Source organism: Antechinus flavipes, chromosome 3 (genome assembly GCF_016432865.1).
Source record: "Antechinus flavipes isolate AdamAnt ecotype Samford, QLD, Australia chromosome 3, AdamAnt_v2, whole genome shotgun sequence".
NCBI lineage: Eukaryota > Metazoa > Chordata > Mammalia > Dasyuromorphia > Dasyuridae > Antechinus > Antechinus flavipes.
Window position 1 is genome coordinate 159895233 of NC_067400.1, and position 10704 is coordinate 159905936.

At 33.3% G+C, this 10704-nt stretch overlaps 1 long non-coding RNA gene across 1 annotated transcript in view; it reads left to right on the forward strand.

The window, feature by feature from the left end:
• Positions 1–10064, forward strand: part of LOC127553439 (uncharacterized) — a 34682-nt gene extending 24618 nt beyond the window's left edge. The window contains exons 2-3 of the long non-coding RNA XR_007951740.1: positions 8995–9079; positions 9472–10064. This is a non-coding gene — a long non-coding RNA (uncharacterized LOC127553439). The remainder of the gene's footprint in view (positions 1–8994; positions 9080–9471) is intronic.
• The last annotated feature ends 640 nt before the right edge of the window (positions 10065–10704 follow it).

Sequence of the window (10704 nt, forward strand, 5' to 3'; positions counted from 1 at the left end):
ATAAGACTGAAGCACATATTAGAAATGAACAAAAATCATGGTAAACACAAGTACACTGCAGCCCATTAATAACTAAGCATTATCCAAGAATATTGGTCAGTTGGCAAATACAAGGCACAACCAAGGGACAGGAAATGCAGCTCCCCATCCACACAGCAACAAGAGAATGAGATAAAAGCCTTTAACCCTTAGGCACATTCCAATAAAGGACATGAAGAAAAATGTGATCAAGAATTGTCCAGCGTGTTAGAGCATGGATGACATCACAGAATCATTAAAGTAATGAAACATAAAAGGCATCTATCTGCATATTTGATGATTTTTTCATAAGTCTAAATCTAGAGAGCATTTTAAGGGTAATGAGAATAATTATTGGCATCCACCTGTGAAGCTTCTGGGACTGAGCAGCATATCAGCTTTGTTGTATTAGTGATGTAATAATCAATAGGGAACTTCTCAAGGCTTAATTTTAGCTGAAACAAGCTCACATCATGCAACACTGCTTCTTCCATTAACTTAAGCAGCATTTGGCTTTGGAAAGCACTGAGATAGTAAGACCAGAAGCAAAAATATGTTCATTTGGTTCCCAGCCTTTTCTTTTATGGCTTAGAGCATCAAACATGTATAGCATTTTGTTGTTCCTTGAAGTCTGGCGTCACATCCTTGAGTTTATGTCAAGAGTAAGTGGAAGAATAAGAGACCTCTGTTACTAGTAATTCTTCTTAAATGCACATCTCTGGATCCCCCCCCCTTAATAAGTGGGGAGCTATGTACACATACCCCATTACCCTAAGATTGCTACAAGAAATGAATGCTGACATGAATGTCTTTCAGCTAAAGCATGTAACCATAATCCACACTGTTTCAGAACACACTTTTGAAATGGTCCCACTCTCCTTCCTGCTTTAGGGTTGTCCATCACAAGCATCATGATTACAACATCTAGTTATTTCCATGCATAGTACTTGGCATCCATAGGCAGTTTCATAGAGAGGGTGTGCTCTAATAACCTTACAAAATGATCAGTGCAGTGCTGATTTATTTCAAGCCCTGCTGTTAGTCTCCTTCAGCTAGAATAATTTTATGCTAGAATAACTTCATGCAAATAAGGTTCATTCTTTACTGGGAGAGGGTGAGAGGTGCTGGTAGGGGAGTGAGAGAAGTTGAATGGATTTTTTTTTTTTTCCAGGAGAAGAATGCAGCTTGAGTTGAAGGTTGTTTAGCTGAGTTAATTAAAAAAAAAAAGAAAGAAATAAAGAAAGAAAGGAAGGAAGGAAGGAAGGAAGTAAAAGAAGAAAAAAAAAGATAGTCATTTCCCTGAGCCAAGAGTAGGTAAAGAAAAATAAAAAGAAACCATAGGTTAAATTTTCTCATAAATGAGGATCCTCATTGCTTAATACAAGTTGGTTTGCCTTGCACAATGCTGATCAATAACTTAAGTGATTGATTTCTTAACTAAACCATTATATACCATCTTATGGAGTAATTCAATTCTCCAATTCTAATGATAGATTTTTTTTTTTTTTTATTAAACTTGGACTATGGAACCAAGCTGTTGGAATTAATGGAAAAAATAAAACATGAATGCTCTGCTAGGTTCCCCCATATAGCTGCTGCTAAGACTAGGTTCATATAATCCTCCAAGAAGAAATTTTATTATGAATATAAATTACTTTCCAGAAGAATGAAAGTTACACATTTAGTTACATATACTTTTCACTGGTATACATTTGCTAAATTTATGATATTTGCTACTACATTAATCACCTTCATCACCTTCTCCTAATCATTAATGGGGAAAAAAAATGAGAGCTTGTAACCCTTAAATAGTTGAGTTGTTTCTATACATACAATTAGAAAATTTTTTACAGTATTACTTAAGGGTTATGATGTCACTGTCCACTTCATTTTGAAAGAGAAAAGTATTTTTCAAAGGTACTTTTTATTTTGTAAAATATGTCACATATTATGTATTTGCTTGTATGAACTGGAAATGTTAACAATTTTGAGTGAACTTAAATGAACCTCTAATTCTTATATTCTCTCCCTCTCTGTCCTCCCCTCTGTCGCTTCTCCTTTCTTGCCCACCTATCTCTCTTTTTGTCCTCTTCTATTTTCCCTCTCTCCTTCTCTTTTCCCTTCTTCTCTGCCCCCTCCTTGTATTCTTCATCTTTCTCTAGTTTTTACTCCTTTATTTTCAGCTAAAATATGGTCACAGCAACAGGAAAAGGGTGGGGGGAGGCTGAGGGAAGCTAATGAAGAAAATCTGTGCCCAAGAAAAGAGGGAAGGCTGATTTAAAAAAAAAAAAAGAAAAGAAAAGAAAAAGAAAAAAGTTCACTTAATTGACAAGCAGCTGCCTCAGCTTTCTGAAAGCATTGATTCAAGTATTTATTTGGCTCACAAACTATGTTGTAGAGGAGATCTTACAGACTATTTTATTTACTGTGGTAAATCAAGGTGTACAGACATTAGCCACAAAAATGATTTTAAATCATCTGTCAGGTGAATGAAATATGGAAAATAATACCCTGTTATTCAGAAGGTTCCAAAAAAGTAAAGCAGGGTGCCCTACTTCAGGAATTGAAAAAGGAAGTTCTTAAATTGACCTTGTAATTTCCTTTTGTGAATACTGAGTTTATGCAGTACTCTTATTTTTGATATAATCCCCCCACCCCCCAGGAAATCCATGAAGCTTTTGGAAATTAAATAAAGGAGAGCTAATGAAAATATGTACTTTCTTGTTTAGATGAATGTTGTATTGTTCCCCACAATCTAAAAAGTCTATTTTTAAAGAAAAAAAAAGTACTATGGAGTTTAGAGTACCATCACAATCATTTTTATAGTTTCAATTCAGAAATTGAGGTAGAAGTAATGTTTATTGCTTTATCAGCTTAATTTAATTTTAAGAGAAAACATTTAATTTTTTTAAAATCACTGCATATTGTATTTTCATTCATTTATTTAATTATTTTAAGACATTTGTCAATTTCTAGATCATTGATAATGATCTTAATGCACTATTTACACATTGCTCACATCTTAGATGGTATCTCTAAAACCTCGGGTTAAAATATCAATTAATACAAGGATAATGGATAAGAATAATGCATCTATACCTCTGACACACATACATATTGAATAGCTAAATAATATAATGTTATTTGCTCTATTTCAAGTCCTAGATTAACTTTTTTTTAAAGCAACTGATCTAAATATAGCATTATATTAGGATGATCTAAGCTGTAATAAATATGGAAGGAGGATGATTCACATGCTAGACTCTTAATAACTTCTGATGGTGCACTTAATGGTATAAATAAATAAAGCTTACAAAAAAACAAACAAACAAACAAACAAAAAAAAACAAAGAACCTATACCAATCTCCTACCAAACTACACAGTAGGGAGTTATAATGGGTCATGTATAGAGTACTGGCCATAGTTTTAGTAAGCTTAAATTCAAATTTTGTGTTCAGGACTATCAAATGTACAATCATAGGTAAATAATTAAACTTTCTGCAACTTAGTTTTCTCATTAGTAAAATGGGGGGAAATATAAAACAAATAATCTTCTTTCTTAATCCAGAAGTTTCTTGTTTATCCCAAAAGAGTCAATGTATATAGAGGGCTTTGAAAATGTTAATTTGCCATTATTAATATTCGTTATTATTACTAAATATATATTGTTATTATACTTTAAGCTTTCATTGGATTAGAAATTTTCTCTAATAAATTGTAATGTAACTTTATATATTCACCCATTTTGTATATGTCAGAATCAGGAGTTGAGCACAGGTTTTAATGATTTCCTCCTTCCCTTCTTCCCTCTTCCTCTCCCTTTTCTTCCCCCTTCCCCTCCTTCTCTCCCTTTCTCTCTGTAATTACCTCCCCCCTTCTCCTTCTGTCTCTATCTCTGTCTCTGTCTCTGTTTCTGTTTCTGGCTTTGTCTCTCTCTCTCTCTACACATAATCAATATAATTTATTGAGTGCTTACTATAGGCCAGACACAATGTTATGGGGAAAAATGACAAAGACTACAAATAAAATATATGTTATCAATTAATTTACATTCTAAGGAGAAAGATAGTAGGAGCTATAACTATACATAGAATAAATTCAAATAAATCAAAAATAGTTAAATACAGATTTTAAAAAGGAGGACATAACATTAAGCCAGTTCAAAGGCATGAAAGGGTGGTGATAGTGGAATACTATGCTTAAGAACAGACAGAAGATCATATGGATTGGCTCAAGAACAGGGGAAAGAGGTAATACTAAATAAGTAATTTAGATTTTTAATGTTTTTAAAAATATGATGAAACCTTAAATGTGTGACCCCAACTGCCTGGGGGGAGGGGAGGGAGAGGAGGGAGATGAGACAAGATGATGAGGATATTTAAAGCTAAACAGAGGATTACTATTATTATTTTAAATCTTAGACATAATTGGAAGCCAATAGTTTTGATTGATTGGGAGAATAATTAGGGGAATTTGTTTAAGAAAAATCACTTTGGTAGTCACATGAAAAATGGACTAAAGTGGAAACTTGAGGAGATAAATTTGAAGGCTGTTGAAAATAATCCTAGTCAGAGGTAATAAGAACCTCACCTAAATTGATAATTGTGTGAGAAGAAAGACTAAGTCAGTTGCAAGTAATATAATGGTGGTAGACACATGAATTTTTGGCAATTGATAATTGATATATAGGTGAATAAGAGAGAATGACTAGAAGACTGACAAAGTTTTGAATCTAGAAAACTAGAAGAATGGTATTACCTTTAGCAGAAATAGGCAAGACTGGAAAAGGGTTGAGTTTTAAAAGGAAAGAGAAGTTCTATTTTGTATATTCAAGACATTTTCTAGACATACAATTTAAAATATCCTATAGGTAATTAATGATTTGATTTTGAACCCAGGGAAGAGATTGAGGATTTATATCTATATGTAATAAATCTATGTCTATCTATATCATTGATATCTATAATTAAATCCATAGAGATATATAAATGAAGGAAAGATATGAATAACTGATAGATAAATGATAGAGGAAGAGAGTCAGAGACAGAGAGAGACAAAGACAAAGACAGACTCAGAAACACAGAGATATAAGTCTTTGTCATGAAGAAGATAATTAAGTCCATGAGAGCTGATGATGTCAAAAGAAATAAATATAAAAAGAGAAAAAGGTCAAGTACAGGGATACAGATTTTTGGGAAAATATAGACATCAAAATAAATTAAGAAAGAGCAATTAGAAAAGTACAAGGAGACCAAGGAGTGCCATGCATGTAAGAATAAGATGAATAACAGTGTCAATTTAGGAGACATTGTAAAAAGAAAGAGGACAGAAAAAAAATAACCTAGAAAGTTTACATCCACATTAATGAAAAACAAACAATAATCTTAATAATTAAGGAACAGTATTACTTCATATAATAGCTTCCTATTTTAATAAGAGATAAGGGAAATAGCCAATGAGATGGAAGAAAAATGAAATGGTATTGAATCATAGACAAGAGAGACAAAATTGACCTGTTTATTAATATTCCAAAGAAATAGGTACTTGAGGATAAAGCCAAGATTTGCAGCATTTCATTTGTGTTCCTCTCCTTAAAATAATTTCTATGCAAATTCAAGAGATCTATGTGGACCAAATAATTTAAACTATTTTAGGAGAGGTACAAAAATGATTCAATTAGTCAAGAAAATGCCATTGTGCTTTCTGAGGAAGACTGGTCTAATTTCTTTGACCAATTAATGCCCCTTCAATTGCACTCTATAATGTCTTCTTCTAGCTTTCTGTAAGTAAAATGAATGTCATGTGCCATCTGTTTACCCAAAGGAATAACAGCTGTGTGTTTATTTAATATATACTGGCAAGTACTTTATTGATTTAAATGTTGGTGCTTCAGCTATTTAGGAGAGGCTGTGTAGTGTAGTGGAAAGGGAAATAGACTGAAAGTTAAAAGACTTATGTTGAAGTCCTTATTCTGTCATGGAGTATGAGCTCTTTGAACCTCAGATTGTTGTTGCTGCTGTTCCTTCTGTTGTTGTTGATATTGTTTTTAATCTGAAAATAGGATGCTAGAATTGACCTATTTTATGGACTTGTGGTATGGTCCAAATAAGTTAGCATAGTTGAGAAAGCTTTAAATATCAGGATATAGCATAAAAATATACAACATTATTGTTAGTTTTCCCTAGGTCAGAGAAATACATTGAATGCAAAGCCCTAATTTAATTGTTTTTGTCATTTAGGAGTAGCATTATGGTTAAAATTCTATTTATTGCTCTCACACAGTTATATTAATCACATTCTTGGATCAAGCTAACATTTGTACATAATATAACATAGCATAAATATAATATAATGATATAAATAGAATAAGCTAACATATATTACATATGTAATTACATATTATATATATATAGCTAAAGCAATATTTTTATAAAATTATTAAAGAAAAAGGCTAAGAAATAATGATAATAGAAAGGTGATTCATGTTCCTGTGATCAAAAATAGATCTTTTCCTTTTGACCAAAATCATTGATCCATGAAGAAACAGAGTGAACTACAGATAATGACCATCTTTTGACAGTGCAATCCAAAAAGAACCTGCAAAATTATATTATAAATTGATTTTTGACTCATATAGCCTATAGAGTACAAAGCCATCAAACATCATAGTGAGATATTGGCTTCTCCCAAGTAAGACATACAAATAAATTTCATTTTAGAGTAGGCTACCCCTATATTTGAGTAGGGAGTTGGCACAGTAGATAGAGTGCCAGGTCTGGAATCAAAAAGACCCATCTATCTTCCTGAGTTCAAATCCGCCTTCCTTCAGACACTAATCTATGCAAGTCACTTAACCTTTGTTTGCTTCAGTTTCCTCATCTATAAAATGAGGTAGAGAAGTAAATGGTGAACTAGTCAAGTTTCTTTGTCAAGAATAACCCAAATGGAGTCAGAAAGAATCAGAAACAATTGAAGAGAAACAACCATCTAAATACCTGAGAAGTGTCTTAGGTGATGCTTAAGGAGCTTCCATCAAAACAGCTGACACTTGGCTTACCTTCAACTTTTTTCAAGTAAACAGAAAAACAAACTGTTGCTCAGTTAATTTATTAGCATGGGAATACTGCAGATAATATGGTCAACAGGTCAATATAATATCATCACTAATAAAATGGTTTTAAAAGGAGGTACACAGTGAGCATGGGCTGACTTTCTCATAGATTGCAACATTCCCACTGCTCACCAGATGGCACTAACCTATTAGACCACAGATTACCCTCTATACAATTATGGACACTTCTTACAAGGTTTAATCATCCTTGCTAGGTTAATTCGCAATGCAGGTTGGGGGAAATTAAATAAGAAGTTACTTTGAACTATGAGAAATATGTAAAGTTCTTTATGGTTCTATCATTAACCTTTGTCTGAAATGCATACTTCCATTTAACCAACCCTCAAATTAAAATTTCACAAGCAATTTATACCATAGCCACACATATTTTATTGTGCAAAGAAATGAACAAGTTAGGAGCCACTTGACATGGCCCAAAGCTTCATTCTTCCTTTTTTTATTCTTCTGAATACATTCATGTTTCTAGTCATATGGGAAAAAGAATTGGGAAGAATTTGTATATTTAGGATCTTAGAATGTGATACAAGAGCCAAAGATAGCCCTGGGAAAAAGAATGTTTCTTCATATTGTTGCTCATGCTTTTCCTTTCTCTGAGTTAACCAAAGAAAGAGTGTTGGCGCTCTGGAGCACACCACTACAGTGAATTAGTCCTATCCAGGATGGAAGCTTTTAGCAAGGAGCCAGAAGGAAATACAGGAGATGCTTCAGGAAAGTGAAATCATTGCTTCCATTTTCCTTCAAACCTTTATGGACAAGATGCATGATTTAAGATCTGCAAGAATGGCCATGGTAACAGTGATCATTTTTAAAGTATGGCTCCACTAGTTATTTTTGAGGAGAATGACTCCTTTGAAAGAGGTACCAGATTTCCCTATCAAATCCCAAACAGCTCCATTTGCAAGACATGTAAGTTAGCATTAGAAAAGGAACAAGGCCTCCAGCAGAGAGATAGAAGGTAGTTTGGGCCAGGAAAATTAAAATATTGACACCATCTTGACCAAGTCTCTCCTTAGTCACTGATGATTTAGTCCAGGACCCTAAATTCAAGAGTTCCTCCAATCTCCAACCAAGTTTCCTATCTGTCTCTTGCAACTACCAGTTGGAGAATGTCTTTATGTACATATGACTTACAAACTATCCTCTCAACAACTATAGCAATTGAAGAATTGGAAAAAACTTCTTGCCATAACATTGTACCTAAATGATGCGATGGATAGAGTGATAGGCCTGGACTCAGGAAGATTTATCTTCCTAAGTTTACATCTGGTCATAGATACTTAGTGCATGACCCTGTGCAAGTTACTTAATCCGGTTTTCCTCAGTTCATCATCTATGAAATTAACTGGAAAAGGAAATGTCAAACTGCTCAAGTGTTTTTGTCAAGAAAACAATGCAGTCATGAAGAGTCAGAATAAGGAAATAACCAATCAGTGTTTCAGGCCTTATCAAATAATTCAGCTTTAGAATTGGCCAGTTTTATCAGAATAAATACCATTAAAGAAGATACATTATCATCTTTTAGAATACTATATCCTAAGAACAATGGAATGTTATTTGTCTTGCAACTGAAAAGTACCTATGTGTATTTTCTCTCCCATTACAATATGAGCTCTTTGAGATTAGAGACCAGCATACCTTTCTACCTGTACCCACAAAATATATCAAAGTGCTTTGTACATATTAAGTGTTTAATAAATGCTTTCTCTTTCATTTATTTTTGTTTCACATCCAGATCTCACCTCTGGCAAATCACAATCCCCCTAAGTAATAAGTCATAGCTGCAGCAGCATTGATTAATTGTTGCATGTTCCTTATCTCAATTCTCCCTTTCTTCCCCTATTAGAATTCTGATATTCAAAATGTCACCTGTCCTGGAAAGAAGATAGACTGGTATTCCAAAAGGAAAATCCTTTTTGAGATCAAACTAAGTCAACAAAAGAGTTATGGGGTGGTTTATAGACTGAGACATAAAAGCTTACCCACATTTCCCAACTTATTTTATCCTGTTCTCATGCTATAATCAGTCATTTAGCACATTTAATGACCTGCTGACTTAATTTCCCCTGTGGCAATACTCGAGAACCTCAAATAAATGCATTGTAGAACCTGCTACATAAATATAGGGAGATGTTGCTCCAAACAAATTAATTACTTAAATTGGCATTAAACATGGACACCAGCAATTCAAGAGAAAAATACATGTGTGTGTGTGATATGAGATATATAGATATAGATTTGTATGTATGTATTAAAAAGATACTTAGATACAAGGTTATGGAACTGAAATTCATTAATTTAATCATTTTTTTTTTTTTTTAAGAAGACAGTACTTTAAAAAACAAAAGACACCCACACAGAAGCCTGTAATCCATTGTTTTGCGAAAGCCACAGTTCAGTTTGGGAGGAATATTTGACACTACTTCACAGCAAATGAGGGAGCCAAGAAGGAGGAAGCCTCATTATCTCAATGCCTAATTAATTTTCTAAAATATTGTTATTCAAACTACTGCTCAAATATAATATTAGACTGAGTAGCAAATTTGGAAAATTCATGGCAATAGAAAAATTAACAAATGCAAATACAAAGAAACAAAGCAGGGTAAAAAATGCTCAGTTCAGGAAGTGACATCTTTAATACAATCAAGAATCATTTGCCATATGAATGCAACCAACAAGATTTTTATTTAGTTATTTTAAAACACTGGTAGTAAAAATGAGTATTTTTAGCAACCATTTCATCAATCATAGGCTCATTATCAATGGAGGGATCTTGTTCCCTAATTGAGATATTTGCATTCAAAAGTCTTTTTCAATCATCGTATATTCAGTGATCATTTGGGGAATAAAAAGCAAACAAAGAAATTTGAACATGTGTAGTCCCCCTGACAAGAAAGAAGAAAGAGACCCCTTTTGTGCCCCTCCGATATTTTTTTTTTAAAACAGGTGTTTTAAGTCTAAAAATTTCTCTTGCACTGGTTTATGAGTGACAGACTTGGTGATTTGAGATCTTTAGCAATGAGAAGTCAGAATTATTCATTTATGCAGGCATATTGCCATTTTGATTTAAATTGTCAAAAGATTATTTAGTCTTCAATAACTCATGTTCTCTGAGTTTATGTCAGATAAGGTTAGATGTTATGTTTTCCTCTTACTATCAATGCTTCTTATTATCAGTGTTCGCATCTTCTGCCATGAAAATCCTTCTGCCACAGAAGAATATCATTGATTAAAGAATCAGAAGACTTACTTACATTCAATTAAGACACAGCTAGTTTCAGTTTTCAGTTTCACTTTCACTTTCAGTTTCTTCATCTGTGACTCAAGGGCAGTTGGACCTGCTCATCTTTGAGGTCTCTTCCAGCTTGAAGTCTTATACTTCTATGAATTGTATAGATCGGCAATTTACTTGCAATTTATAATCTTAGAGAGTTGTTAAGGGGTTAATTGACTTCCCTATAGTCTGCAATAGTTAGAAACAACTGAACCTATTACTTCTTGACTGGGCAATCACTAAGCAACTCTGCCATGTTAATTCAATAAGGTCAATTGTACA